Source organism: Nicotiana tomentosiformis, chromosome 12 (genome assembly GCF_000390325.3).
Source record: "Nicotiana tomentosiformis chromosome 12, ASM39032v3, whole genome shotgun sequence".
NCBI classification, from domain to species: domain Eukaryota; kingdom Viridiplantae; phylum Streptophyta; class Magnoliopsida; order Solanales; family Solanaceae; genus Nicotiana; species Nicotiana tomentosiformis.
Window position 1 is genome coordinate 100,817,734 of NC_090823.1, and position 15,035 is coordinate 100,832,768.

Below are 15,035 nucleotides of genomic sequence, written 5' to 3' on the forward strand. Positions count from 1 at the left end.
TTCTTTTAGTTTTGCACTGGTTTAGATAGTGAAAATGTATAACTTATTTTTATCATTATTAGTCATGTAATTAATACTTAGTACTTATTTTAGCATGATTTAGTAATTTTAGATTATGTTTATTTTCATTATGGCTTATTAATTAGTAATATTTATTTTATGCGACTTGTTGAGTATTTTGGTATAATCATGACTTATCTCACATTATTTTGTATTATTTTCTTGAAAAATATCTTATTTAGTTTTATCCTACTAGGACCTAAAAAATATTAGAGCACAAATTACATATTATATGCTATGAAGATTTTATCGGGAAAATCCCGAAAAAATCGAAAAATACGACAAAAATCGAGATTGAAAACCCGACTTTTGTTGGTTGGCCGGTTTGGTTAATAGATTTAAAAATCCGAGCAATTAATTTGGTTTGGTAATTGAAAAACCCGAACCAACCCGGCCTACGTACACCCCTACTTTAACATCTAATATTCTAGATGCTAATGATTCGATATTATTAAATCTTAAATTAATCCGTCCAAATTAATCTTATATTTTAACTTAATTTATGCATTTATTATTTATGCTGCAAGTGAAAATGATACTAAGGTATGCATTAGTGGTGCATAGATTTTGCAAGGAAATAAGATACTATATTTAGTATTTGGCCAGATTATCAGTTAGATATTTGTTACATCAAGCATATCTATTACGCTACCTGAAATCTTTGCAGAAAAACATGTGAAAATATATTGGTTGTATGCCCACTTGTGGGAAATTAAGTATGAGCAGTATCTGTCGTTTGTGCAACTTCTTTTGTCTGTTAATTAATATGAAATTGTTATTAATCAGAAATTCGGCAATTGCGTTTACAAATGGACGTCCCTGCGATTAATTCCATAGCTTGCAGTCTGGCAAATAATCTATACAATTTGGCTGTTAATATATATTCTCTCTATCCTAATTATTCATGTAACCTTTATTTTCATGTTCTAAAATTTCAGAATATTTGAGACTATTATATTTCTATAGAACTTCAAAATCTTGAAAACTTTCAATTGCATGAAATTATAGTATTATTCTCTCCGGTCGCAAATATTAATCGTTTTGTAAAATTGAATTTGATTTAAAATATTTGACATTTAAGAAAAATAACAGTTATGTTGTTTATTAAATTTTCTCCAAATCTATCATTACTATTCTACTTATTAAATGAGTGAGAAAGGATAAATAAATAATGTAGTTTCGAGAAACACTCTTATAATTAAGGCAATTGAATATCCTTAATATATATATATAAGTTAAATCTATTATTTTAAGTTTTGTATTCCTTGAATGAGATAAATACAAGATCATGTTTAATCCGCAGAAGATAACCAATTCTGATTGCAACTTTACTTGTGACACTATAAAACTGACCCTCTCTGAAAATAGAAAATACAAACACCACACACACTACAGAGTGATTTGAATTTAGGACTGTGTGCTTTTCAGCTTTGACATAGCTGCCACACAAAGAGTCGAGCTTAAATTTTATCTTTGATCAAATTACGTCATATAAATTAAAACGACGAGAGTATTACGCAACCTACCATCGTTTAATGCAGGGTTAATTTGGACATTGTGACATCAAGCATATCTATTACTCAACCTGACATCTTTGAAGAAGAAAAAATATGTGAAAATCTATAGGTTGCCACTTATAACAGTTCAAATTCCAGTGTGTATACGGTCGAAATAGATTTCGGCCTTCGCACGTCCGATCGAGTTCGAACGATGATCGATCGAACTGAGACTCCGAAGATGGAACAAACAAGCCTCGAACCCGAGGGACCGATCCATGTCGAGTTAGACATCGTTTTCGAGCTCGAATCCAAATCGAACTATGACGCAGAGTAAAGCTATCATCCAGAGACCAACCAACATTGACCCCGAATCAATTCGAGAGCTCGAGTCAGAGTCGAACTCGAGCCAAGATCGAGAGCTCGAGTCAGGATCGAGTTCAAACCAAGATCGAGGGCTCGAGGCAAGATCGAGCTCACAGACAAAAGCCGTTGCAATCCCACTAGCGAGAATCTTGGTAGAAATTATGAAAAAACTGATTTATCATGGGTCTCCCAGTGAATATTTTTTTATTATGCTTAGAGTAAGGTCCCTCTATTATAAAGGGCATGGTTATCATTTATGAAAGGGCAAGTTTTTTCTCAGGCTTACATTGTAATAAAACGCTATATTCTCCCATAAAAAAAATCATTCTTTCAGGTTTCTTAGATTGATTCTACTTGTTGAGTCCTGAGATTCATTTTCTTTACAACCTTATCTATTTCGCATTCTTTGCAATCCAGTTTTTATATTTCTATTTATCCTTACAATTTGTATTAAGTTACGCCACATATTCTTGGAACTACGTATAAATTCAACTCTATCCATTTTTCGGGTAAACAGTTTGGCGCCCGCCGTGGGGCCAAGGATAACAGTGGTTATTTGATACGAATCTGAAAAAACACGCCATTGTGTTTTGCGCTTATTTCCGAAAACATCTTGAATTTCGGATCAGCTACGAATAACCATCAATCAAATGGCTTTACCGATCGATAACGGGAGCGGTCTTCAAGACGAAAATAACAACTTGACACCCAGTACTGAAAGACCACTTGTGAACACCGTTGGAGCTCGAATCGGAGCGCCAATTCGCATGTAGCCATCGATGCGAACCTACATACTGAACCCGAGAATAACATCCATGGTGGCACTCGGTCTGTGGCTCGAGATACTCATAATGTCGAGGAAAACGGTGTTAGCTTGCGTATGATTTTCGAAATATTACAAGCCCAACATGCAGCAATAGCTCAGTTGCAGAGCTAAACCCAGCTACAAAGGAGGTCGGAGCCCAATCCACCCCGAGAAATCACCCACAGAACGGAACCAGCCATAGTGAAGTCAAATGAGCAAGAATCGGGGACTACTCCCGAAATTGCTAAATTACTCGAGGAACTCACAAAGCGAGTCGAAGCCAACGATAAAAAAGTAGAAACTTATAACTATAGGGTCGATCAGATCCCGGGAGCTCCACCAATGATAAAAGGGTTGGATTCAAAAAAGTTCATGCAAAAACCCTTTTCCTCGAGCGCAGCCCCGAAACCAATCCCCAAAAAATTTCGTATGCCATAAATTCCCAAATATAACGGGACGACCAATCCCAACGAGCATGTCACTTCTTACACATTTGCCATCAAGGGCAATGATTTAGAAGACAATGAAATCGAATATGTGTTGCTAAAAAAATTCGGAGAGACCCTCTCGAAGGGGGCAATGATTTGGTATCACAACCTACCGCCAAACTCCATCGACTCATTCGCCATGTTAGCAGATTCTTTTGTGAAAGCACATGCCGGCGCCATAAAAGTCACAACAAGGAAGTCAGACCTCTTCAAGGTAAGACAAAAGGATAACGAGATACTGAGAGAATTCGTAGCTCGTTTTCAAATGGAATGAATGGACCTGCCACCAGTCACAGACGACTTGGCCATTCAGGCTTTCACTCAAGGTTTGAACGAGCGAAGTTCGACGGCTTCATGACGATTAAAGCATAACCTGATCGAATACCCAGCCATCACATGGGACGATATGCACAATCGGTACCAATCAAAAATTAGGGTCGAAGATGATCAATTGGGGTCTAAACCCGCTGTTCGAGGGGTTACTAATTGGGAACGAGGTCCTATTGGGGATCGATACCAACCGTACAACGGAAGCCACAGAGTCAGTGAATCGAGACATAACCTCAGGCAAAATAACAAAAGAAGCGATCGAAGTCATGGCTCCCGAGGGCTGATAAACAGAAACAGTTTCGATAGGCCTGTCGGATCTATGGAAGCACCTCAGTTATCGGAATATAACTTTAGCGTCGATGCATCCGCCATCGTATCGGCTATCGGACGCATCAAAGACACTAAATGGCCTCGACCCATAGAGACCGATCCTGCCCAGAGGAATCCCAATCAAACTTGCGAAGATCATAGCACCCATGGCCACAGAATGGAAGATTGCAGACAACTAAGAGAGGAAGTAGCCCGGTTATTTAACAAAGGGCACCTTCGGGAATTTCTGAGCAATAGGGGGAAGAACCATTTTAAAAACAGGGATTTCGGCAAGCAAAACAAGCAAGAAGAACCGCAACCCGTCATTCACATGATCATCGGCGGCACCGATACCCCTCAGGGACCAGTGCTTAAACGCACTAAAACATTGATTGTGAGGGAGAAGCGATCTCGAACTCAAGATTACGCACCCATAGGGATTTTGTCCTTCGATGATGAAGATGCAGAATGAGTCATTCAACCTCATAACGATGCACTGGTAATATCCGTACTCATGAATAAAACTAAAGTTAAGCGTGTGTTGATCGATCCAGGTAGTTCGGCCAACATCATCAAATTGAAGGTTGTAGAACAGCTCGGCCTGCAGGACCAGATCATACCCGCAACTCAATATGGCATGTGAAACCACCAAAGGCGAGATAATACTACCATTAAATATGGCCGGAACCATCCAGGAAATGAAGTTTCACGTGATTGAAGGCGACATGAGATACAACGCCATTTTCTAAAGGCCATGGATCCACAACATGAGAGCTGTACCTTCGACCCTACACCAGGTCCTCAAATTCCCAACATCGAGAGGTGTCAAAACAGTGTACAGAGAACAACCAGCCGCAAAAGAAATGTTCGCCGTCGAGGAAGCGAAACCAATATCCTCGCCTTCGCCAATAAAGGGATCAGGCTCAAAAGGAGAATAAGACAACAAATAGCAATCACAGACGTCGACTTCGACCCAACCAGATAACGAGAAGATCGAAGAAGATGATGATCAAAGGGTCCCTCGATCCTTCATGATTCCCGATGACTCCGACGCCACCAAATCAACAATTGAGTAACTAGAGCAAGTCACACTAATCGAGCACTGTCCCGAGCAAAAGGTATATTTGGGAACAAGGTTGAGCCCCGAACTCAGGAAGAAACATGTTCAATTTCTTTTCGATAACATTGATTGTTTTGCCTGGTCCCATTTAGATATAATAGGGATTCCATCGGACATAACGATGCATCGGCTAAGCTTGAACCCTAAGATCAGACCGGTGAAGCAAAAGAGAAGACCCCAATCTGAGGTAAAAAACGCATTCATAAAAGACGAGATAACCAAACTTCTCAAGATAGGGTCCATTCTGGAGGTGAAATATCCCGAATGGTTAGCCAATAAAGTTGTAGTGCCTAAAAAAGGAAACAAACTTAGAATGTGTGTGGACTATAAGGATTTAAACAAAGCATGCCCCAAAGATTCTTTTCTGCAGCCCAACATCGATCGCATGATCGATGCCACAGCCGTCCACGAGATCCTCACTTTTATCAATGCCTATTTTGGGTATAATCAAATCCAGATGAGCCCAGAGGACCAGGAAAAAACTTCATTTGTCACCAAATATGGAACATATTGTTATAATATGATGCCCTTTGGGCTAAAAAATGCAGGGGCTACTTACCAACGCCTAGTAAATAAAATGTTCGAAAAACAAATAGGTAAATCAATGGAAGTTTATATTGATGACATGCTAGTTAAGTCCCTACGCGCAAAGGACCATTTGACCCATTTGTAGGAAACGTTCGAGATTTTGAGGAAATATAATATGAAGCTCAACCCCAAAAAATGTGTCGGTTCGGGCAAGTTCCTCGACTTCATGGTGTCAAATCGAGGAATCGAGATTAACCCCGATAAAATCAAAGCCATCGAAGACATCACCAACGTGGATAGCGTGAAAGCTGTACCAAGGCTAACGGGACGGATTGCAGCCCTAGGCCGATTCATTTCGAGATCATCAGATTGAAGTCACAAATTTTTCTCTCTACTCAAAAAGAATAACGGTTTCTCTTGGACCCCGGAATGCCAACAAGCATTAGAGGAACTAAAATGATATCTATCGAGCCCACCACTACTTCACACTCCAAAAACAGACAAAAAACTCTACTTGTCCTTGGCAGTATCGAAAATCGCAGTGAGCAGTGTCCTAGTTCGGGAAGAGAAAGGTACGCAATTTTCCATTTATTATATAAGTCAGACCTTAGGAGAAGCAAAAACTAGATATCCGCACCTAGAAAAACTGGTACTCGCACTGATAGGCGCCTTTAGAAAGTTAAGACCGTACTTTCAATGTCACCCCATATGCGTATTAACTACTTACCCGCTTCGTAATATTTTGCACAAGCCCAAACTATCAAGCCGATTAGCTAAATGGGCCATCGAACTCAGTGGATACGATATCGAATATCAACCCCGTACGGCCATCAAGTCTCAAATTTTAGCAGACTTCGTGGCCGATTTCACGCCAACCCTCATATCCGAAGTCCAAAAAGAACTATTGAAATCGGGTACATCATCAGGGGTATGAAACCCTTTTACGGACGGGGCTTCGAACATGAAGGGGTCCGGGCTAGGCATAATTTTAAAGCCACTCACGGGTAACACTATTAGGCAATCTATTAAAACTACCAGGTTGACTAACAACGAGGCCGAGTATGAGGCCATGATTGCAGGTCTCGAGCTAGCTAAAAATTTAGGAGCAGAAGTCATTGAAGCCAAATGTGACTCTTTGCTGGTGGTAAGTCAAGTAAACAAAACTTTCGAAATTCGAGAAGATAGAATGCAAAGGTATTTAGACAAATGACATGTTACTTTGCACCATTTCAAACAATGGACTTTACGGCATGTTCCACGAGAGCAAAACAGTGAGGATGATGCACTTGCGAATTTGGGATCGTCGATCGAGGAAGGTGACTTGAGCTCGGGGACTGTCGTTCAACTCTCAAGATTCGTGATCGAAGAAGGTCACGCCGAGATAAATTCTACGAGCTTAACCTGGGATTGGAGAAATAAGTATATTGAATATTTAAAGAGCGGAAAGCTCCCATCGGACCCTAAAGATTCAAGGGCCCTACGGACCAAAGCTGCTTGATTCACGTTGGCTTAAGGAGGAACGCTATACCGAAGGACATTCGATGGACCATTAGTGGTATGCTTGGGTCCAGGAGATACCGATTACATCCTACGTGAGGTGCACGAGGGCACTTGTGGGAATCTCTCCGGTGCCGATCCATTAGTCCGAAAAATAATCAGAGCAGGGCAAAGATGCGAAGGAATTTGTTCGAAAATGTGACAAATGTCAAAGGTTTGCACCAATGATCCATCAACCCGGAGAGCAACTTCACTCAGTCCTATACCCATGGCCATTTATGAAATGAGCAATGGATATCGTCGGCCCTTTGCCATCGACACCAGGTAAAGCTAAATTCATTTTATTTATGACCGACTATTTCTCTAAATGGGTTGAAGCACAGGCATTCGAGAAAGTAAGAGAGAGAAGTTATAGACTTCATCTGGGATCATATCGTATGTCGATACGGGATACCCGCCGAAATAGTATGTGACAATGGGAAACAATTTGTGGGCAGCAAAGTGACAAAATTCTTCGAGGATCACAAAATAAGAAGGATATTATCAATATCGTATCACCCCAGTGGGAATGGACATGCCAAATCAACGAACAAAACCATCATTCAGAACCTAAAAAAGAGGCTAAATGACGCTAAAGGAATGTGGAAAGAAATCCTACCCAAAGTCCTTTGGGCATATCGAACGACGTCAAAATCCAGTATGGGGGCAACCCCGTTCTCCTTAGTATATGGGTCCGAAGCATTGATACCAGTCGAAGTCGGCAAACCCAGTGCAAGATTTTGATATATAACAGAAAAATCAAATAACGAGGCTATGAACACTAGCCTCGAATTATCGGACGAAAAATGAGAAGCTGCTCTCGTCCAATTGGCCGCCCAAAAGCAACGAATCGAAAGATATTATAATCGAAGAACCAAGCTACACCATTTCAAGCCCGGGGACTTAGTGCTAAGGAAAGTCACCCTCATTATCCGAAATCCAAACGAAGGAAAACTAAGACAGAACTGGGAAGGACCATATCAGGTTCTTGAGAACGTCGGAAAGGGATCATACAGGCTCGGTATCATTAACGGCAAACAACTATCAAGCAATTGGAATGTGTCACATCTAAAACGATACTACTGCTAAGGTACGACCCCTCCATATTCATTTACATTTCAAAACTGACCCCTGCAAAAGTCCGATCAGGAGCTAAGATGGACCCTTCGATACAAAGCCATAGATCTGAAAGCACGCGTTACACTCTTTTTTCCTTAGACCGGTTTTATCCCAAAATGGATTTTCGGCAAGGTTTTTAACGAGGCAACCAATGATTGTGCTGCACTTACAACAGTATCCGAGGCCTCTTTACAATCGACCTCGAATACTGGGGGGCATTAGGCCCTCAAATATATCAAGTTCAGAAGCAAGAAAGTTATTTCGCAACAACAGGGTTCCAATATGAAAAGTTGTAAGAGCCAAATGGTCAAAACGAACCATGCTCATGTAGCTGGCCCGAACCCAGGCGCGAAACATGAACACATGTGTAGTGACTTACAAAGAAAGTTCTCCTCTTTACCGACATCTTATACCCAAGAAAAAATCCTCTATTTGGATATTTATTACGCAAACAGAATTAAGATAAATTCGACTATTACGCCTACGGGCTACATTACTTCGAGTTCGAAATCATTCACTCGACGACTAAGCCTATGGGATACTTTTATTTTGAGTTTGAGCAAGCACTCACTCGACCATTATGCCTACGGGTTACATTACTTCGAGTTCGAATCATTCACTCGACGACTAAGCCTACGGGCTACTTTTATTTCGAGTTCGAGCGAGCACTCACTCGACCATTACTCCTACGGGCTACATTAATTCGAGTTCGAATCATTCACTCGACTAATAAACCTACATGTTACTTTTATTTTGAGTTCGAGCAAGCACTCACTCGACGATTATGCTTACGGGCTACATTACTTCGAGTTCGAATCATTCACTCGACGACTAAGCCTACGGGCTACTTTTATTTCGAGTTCACGCAAGTACTCACTCGACCATTACGCTTAAGGGCTACATTAATTCAAGTTCAAATCATTCACTCGACTAATAAGCCTACAGGTTACTTTTATTTCGAATTCGAGCAAGCACTTACTCGGCCATTACGCCTACGGGCTACATTAATTCGAGTTTGAATCATTCACTCGACTAATAAGCCTACAGACTACTTTCATTTCGAGTTCGAGCAAGCACTCACTCGATCATTATGCCTACGGGTTATATTTATTCGAGTTTGAATCATTGACTCAACTAATAAACCTAAGGGCTATATCACTTCAAGTCTGAAAAAATACTCGAACGATCATAGAGACTACGAAGTCCAAATTTGATTAAGTTGTTTAGATCCTTGTGAAAACATTCATAAAGGCATAAATAAAATCTTCGCGAAACATAAGCAAGTCTGCAGAATTATCAATATACAAAAATATCTACATGGTTGATTACAACGTAAAAACAAGGACTAAACGTCATCCTCGGGAGCGGTCTCTTCTTTATCGGGCTCACCCCATTCTCGGATCCGCTCTTGCTCCCATTATCATCATCATCGTCATCGGAAACCAGAGCTTGAGCATCGGCTTTGAGCTCTTTGGCCCTTTTTATCTCTTCAGCGAGATCGAAACCACCAACATGGATCTCCTCGAGGATTTCCCTTCGGGATCGACACTTAGCTAGTTCGGCGACCTGATGTACTCGAGTATCGGTGGTCTCGGCTGCCTCTCTTGCTTTGATCTGGGAAGCTTCAGCATCGGCCTGATAGGCGGCCACGAGTGCATCCGCATCGGCCTTTGCCTTTTCGGCATCAGTTTCAGCCTTGGACCAGTCCTTTTTCCTTCATTCTTTGAAGTTGGGTTTCGGCCGATGATAACTGGGCTCGAGCAGTTTCTTTTTCTACAGCAAAGTGGTCCATACCTTCTTTCCACTGCAAAGACTCAGCTTTTATTACGTCGACCTCCTCACGAAGCTTCCCGATCATCTCGATTTTTTTGCTGCAGCTGTGAGACCGAAAAGTTTGCCATCGTTCCGGCATCGAGCCTATAGGCTTTTAAAAGTATCATTACCTGCTCAGACAAATCGGTCTGATCTCGGTAAGCCTTGGCCAACTCAGCTCGGAGGTCTTTTATTTCCTCTTCTTTCTTCCCTAAGAGAAGTCTTAGGGAGTTCCTCTCATCAGTAACCCGTTGAAGGTCGGCTTCGTATCGACGCAGCTCGTTTTGGGACCGAGAACATGATGCTTCTCGATGAACTGTCGCTGCCTAAAAGAAACAAGAAACAAAGTTAACGAAAAGTAAACATAAAGGTAGTACCGACAAAATAATTTTAAAAGCTTACCTGATTCAAAGCCTGCCGAACCCCGTGAAAAAGATCCGATTCATCACCAGTACCGGCCATGTCCTCGATACCGGTAAACAAGTCATAAAAGAGATCATTTCCATCATGAGGCCTATCTAGATCGAGGGCCCCCATAGCTTGGGCTTCCCGAATCATCCCTGCGGAAAAAGCGGGAAAGGTAGGTGAATCTTTGATTGCTGCTGCCCAAAATGAATCACCTGGAGCATTCTCTTCGGTTCAAAGGGATTCGAGGGCCCCTTCAGTCATATCCCCCATCCGTTGGCTCCGATGAGATACGTCTCCGATCTCCCACAATTTGGGGACTCCACCCAAATCTTTCTACGGTATATCCTCAGTTCGAGGAAGAGCCTCATGTAGCATCATCGATCCAGCTGCCGATGGGTCATCGGTAGTTCTCTTCGTTCGGGCCGTCAGCGCGGACCCATCGTTTTCTTCTTCTTCTTCTTCTTCATCTTCTTCTTCATCCCTTAGACGCAGAACTGATTCCATGGTCAAAGGAATGGCATTCTTGTTCGGTTTACGAGCCGTCCTCTTCTTCTGTTTTCGATCTTAGGGAACGGAGGCTCTTTTCCTTTTATTTCCCTTCACCGGTTTTGGGACATAGGCCAAGATTTCTTCCTCGTTGAACAAGGGCCTCAAAATCGCGTCTTTACCCAAACCTGCATATGGAAAATCTTAATAAAATATTTGAAAACCACCTCGTTCAAATTATCAAAGAGTACGAGAAATGGGCTTACCATGATTTTTGGCCTCCCACTGACCCTTTGACAAATCACGCCATGAGTGCTCGGCGTATGTGGAGGTCGAAACAAGAGCTCGTGCCCAATTCTTGAGATCGGGAACTGCTCCGGGCATCCAGAGAACCGCTACATCACAAAAGGAGGAGTGTCGATGAGAGAAGAAATGAAAGAACAAAATAGAAGTAACACCAGGATCACACTTACGTTTCATATTCCACTCCTCGGGAAAGGGCATCTTTTTAGTCGGAATCAGGTCCGAAGTCCTCACTCGAACGAACTTGCCCATACAACCCCGATCCCTATCCTCGTCAATACTCGAGAACATAGCCTTGGTAGCCCGCCACTGAAGTTTTATTAACCCTCCTCGAAAAGGTTGAGGACGGTACAATCGGATAAGATGGCAGAGGGTGAACGACATCCCCTCGATTTTGCTCACAAAATATCGGATCAGGATAACGATCCGACACAAAGAAGGATGGACCTGGCCTAGGGTTACCTGGTATAGATGACAGAAGTCAATAATAACGGAATCGAGGTGACCTAAAGTGAAAAGGTAAATATACACATTCAGAAACCCTTTCACGTAAGAAGTGATATCTTCGTCACGACTAGGAATTATTATTTTTTTTTCACCCCAATTGCAATCCTTCTTTAGCTGTTTGAGGTGCTTCTCGATTATCGAACACATGTACCTCGATACCGGCTCACACCGGCTAGGGACCGATGAACCTTTATCGACTTTAAAATCAGAAGTAAGAACACACGCCCCAGGAACGCACTCCTCAGGCCGTGGTTCTACCGGTGTCTCATCGGCGACACACTGTGAAGATGAAGCCTTCTCTTTCTGAGGAATGGTTTGTGATGTTTTCGCCATTTTCGAATTCAAAGGTGAGGAATAGAAGAAAGTGACAAAGATTTGGTATATTTAAAGAGGGGCTTTTGGGAAATCACAGATTTGCGGGTAAATCAGAAAATACGAAAAGGGACTTGGAAAATTTGGAAAATTGAAGATGTAAAAGTGTTAAATGGTAAGAGGAAGGGCTATTTATAGGCATAAGCGATGGCGGTTCAGTATCAGCGGTGGCCGACCACCGTCTAACATACATTAAATTCCTTGAAAGACTAAATCGGCAGGACGGCTATCACATGCGTCATGATCGAGCCCGATGGGAACGTCAGGTTATTGTAACACCCCGAAAAATTTCGAAGTACTTAAGTGGTAAGCCTGGTAAATTTTACAAAGAAAATAATGTTTCATGGTGTCGGACTAGGCTTACGTGTTTGAGGATTGTTGAAAGCGAGCCGCGACTCGGACTTTTTGGGTTGAACAATGCACCAAAAAGTAAAGAAAAATATTTAGTGGAACAGTGCATTTTTGCGGTCCATTATGCGACCGCAGAACCACTCTGCGGACCGCATAATGGTCGCAGAGTGAGGCAGTTAATTGGGTCAGTTGGAAGCAACTATGCGGTCGACTATGCGACCGTATAACTGTTATGCGGTGCATTATACGACCGCATAACAATTACGCAGACCGCATACACAGACAATTCTTTTGGCTATTTTGTAACCAACTATGCAACCGATATGCGGTCTGCATATCGGTTATGCGATCGCATACCTTGTTCCGTAGCTCCATTTTTTGGATTTTTAAAACCCGACCCTATTTCGTTAAATACACTCTTTGAGTCATTTTTGAGCTATTATCTGACATTTTAGAGTGAGAGAGGGTGACCTAGAGTGAGAAGGTGTTCTCCAATATTTGTCCTTCAATTCTTGCCCAAGTTTTGGAAGATTAAGAAGGGAAACTCACTAGGTCTTCATCCTAGAGGTAAGATTCTATACCCTAACCCTCAATTTCGAATTTTGTGTAGAAATGGATAATAAGCAAGATAATTTCTGGGCAAGAGGATTAATTATTTTACATGCATGTGTTATCAAAATATGTAGGAAGATTGTTGAGCCAAAAATGATAAAGATTAGATTGTGGGATGATGGAATCCTCCATAAAAGGGCCTTGAAACCTTAATGCACACCTAGTGTTTGATAAAATGCTCAAATGAACTAGAACCATAATCATCTTCCTAATTGTGGTTCAATTTGTTATATTTCTAAAATAGATTGAAGTTGCTAAGAATTCCGGAACGTTTTAGAGTTTAAGGAAGCTCAATTGAGGTATGTTGGCTAAACTCTTCTTTAAGAATTGGAATTCCCATTATCCTTCTAAGTTTCGAGATGTTGATTATAAATGGAGTATTCCGATAAGTTTTGTGGTGAAGATATATGTTCAATTCGTATTTCAAATGCTCTTATCATATTGCATTATAAATTGAGTATGTGTCCCAAACTATGAATTATATATCCATATATTATAAATTCTAGTCGTGATTTATGTGAAAGTTATTATGCCAAGTTATGTAGAGATTGTGATTGTGATACACCTCCACCCGCATACATTGGGGTGAGGCGGCATGACTGCTTGGTGTAGGGATTATGATATTGTGGGACTGCACCTTCACCCGCTTACATTGGGGTGAGGCGGTACGACCGCTTTGTGTATGGTTTTGGTATTGTTGTGGCACCACCACCCGCATACATTGGGGTGAGGCGGCATAGCCGCTTTGTGTAGGTTCTTGGTACTGTGGTTATACATCCACCCGCATACATTGAGGTGAGGCGGCAGGGCCGCTTGATTTGAGTTGTGGTATTGTACGTACACCTCCACATGCATACATCGGGTGAGGCGGCGGGGCCGCTTTGTGTGAAGATGGTTATAGAGGATCTCATCTTAAATCCTATAAATGTTGTCGATAGCTTTTAATAAGCTTGCTATGGTTGAGACGGTTATCTATATTATTTTATTTCCGCACTGGTTCATCATAATTATCTTGTATTTCTAAATTCTTAAATTGGTGTTTAGTTTTCATACTAGTACTATTCGACGGTACTAATGTCCCTTTTGCCGGGGGCGCTGCATCTTTAAATGGATGCAGGTGGTTCCACAACAGAAGACATTAATCAGTGATAGCAGTACACCCTCTTCCCAGCTGACTTGGTTAGCCCCACTTCATCCCGGGGTCATGTATCTTTTGTTCTTTATGTATTATGGTTGAGGTATAGCCGGGGCCTTGTTGCCGGCATTATCATTATACTCTTCTTTATCTATAGAGGTTCCGTAGACATAATGTGGGTTGTGTATTGGTGCTGGGGAAAGACAAACTATGTTATGTTGTGGATGCATTATTTGTCCATTTGAGATTTTAAAAATGATGAAACTACTGGAGATGAGTTGGTATTGTAGACATGAACACATTTTCATCTAATTAATGATAATAATTATTATCTCTATTCATGGATGAGTTTGGGTAGAATAAAATCTAACAGGCTTGCTCGGTAGGGTTCACTCGGTTGAGCGCCGGTCGCGCTCCTCGGTTTTGGCGCATGACAGTTATAATCCGATCGAGCCGTTAAAAAATTATATCGTTTATCACCACATTCTTCCCGAAAAACGAGGGGACTATCTGTATATGGCCGAAATAGATTTCGGCCTTCGCACGTCCGATAGAGTTCGAACGATGATCGATCGAACTGAGACTCCGAAGATGGAACAAACAAGTCTCGAACCTGAGGGGCCGATCCATGTCGAGTTAGACATCGTTTTCGAGCTCGAATCCAAATCAAACTATGACACCGAGTAAAGCTATCATCCAAAGACCAACCAACATTGACCCCGAATCAATTCGAGAGCTCGAGTCAGAATCGAACTCGAGCCAAGATCGAGAGCTCGAGTCAGGATTGAGTTCAAACCAAGATCAAGGGCTCGAGGCAAGATCGAGCTCACAGACAAAAGCCGTTGCAATCCCACTAGCGAGAATCTTGGCAGAAATTGTGGAAAAACTGATT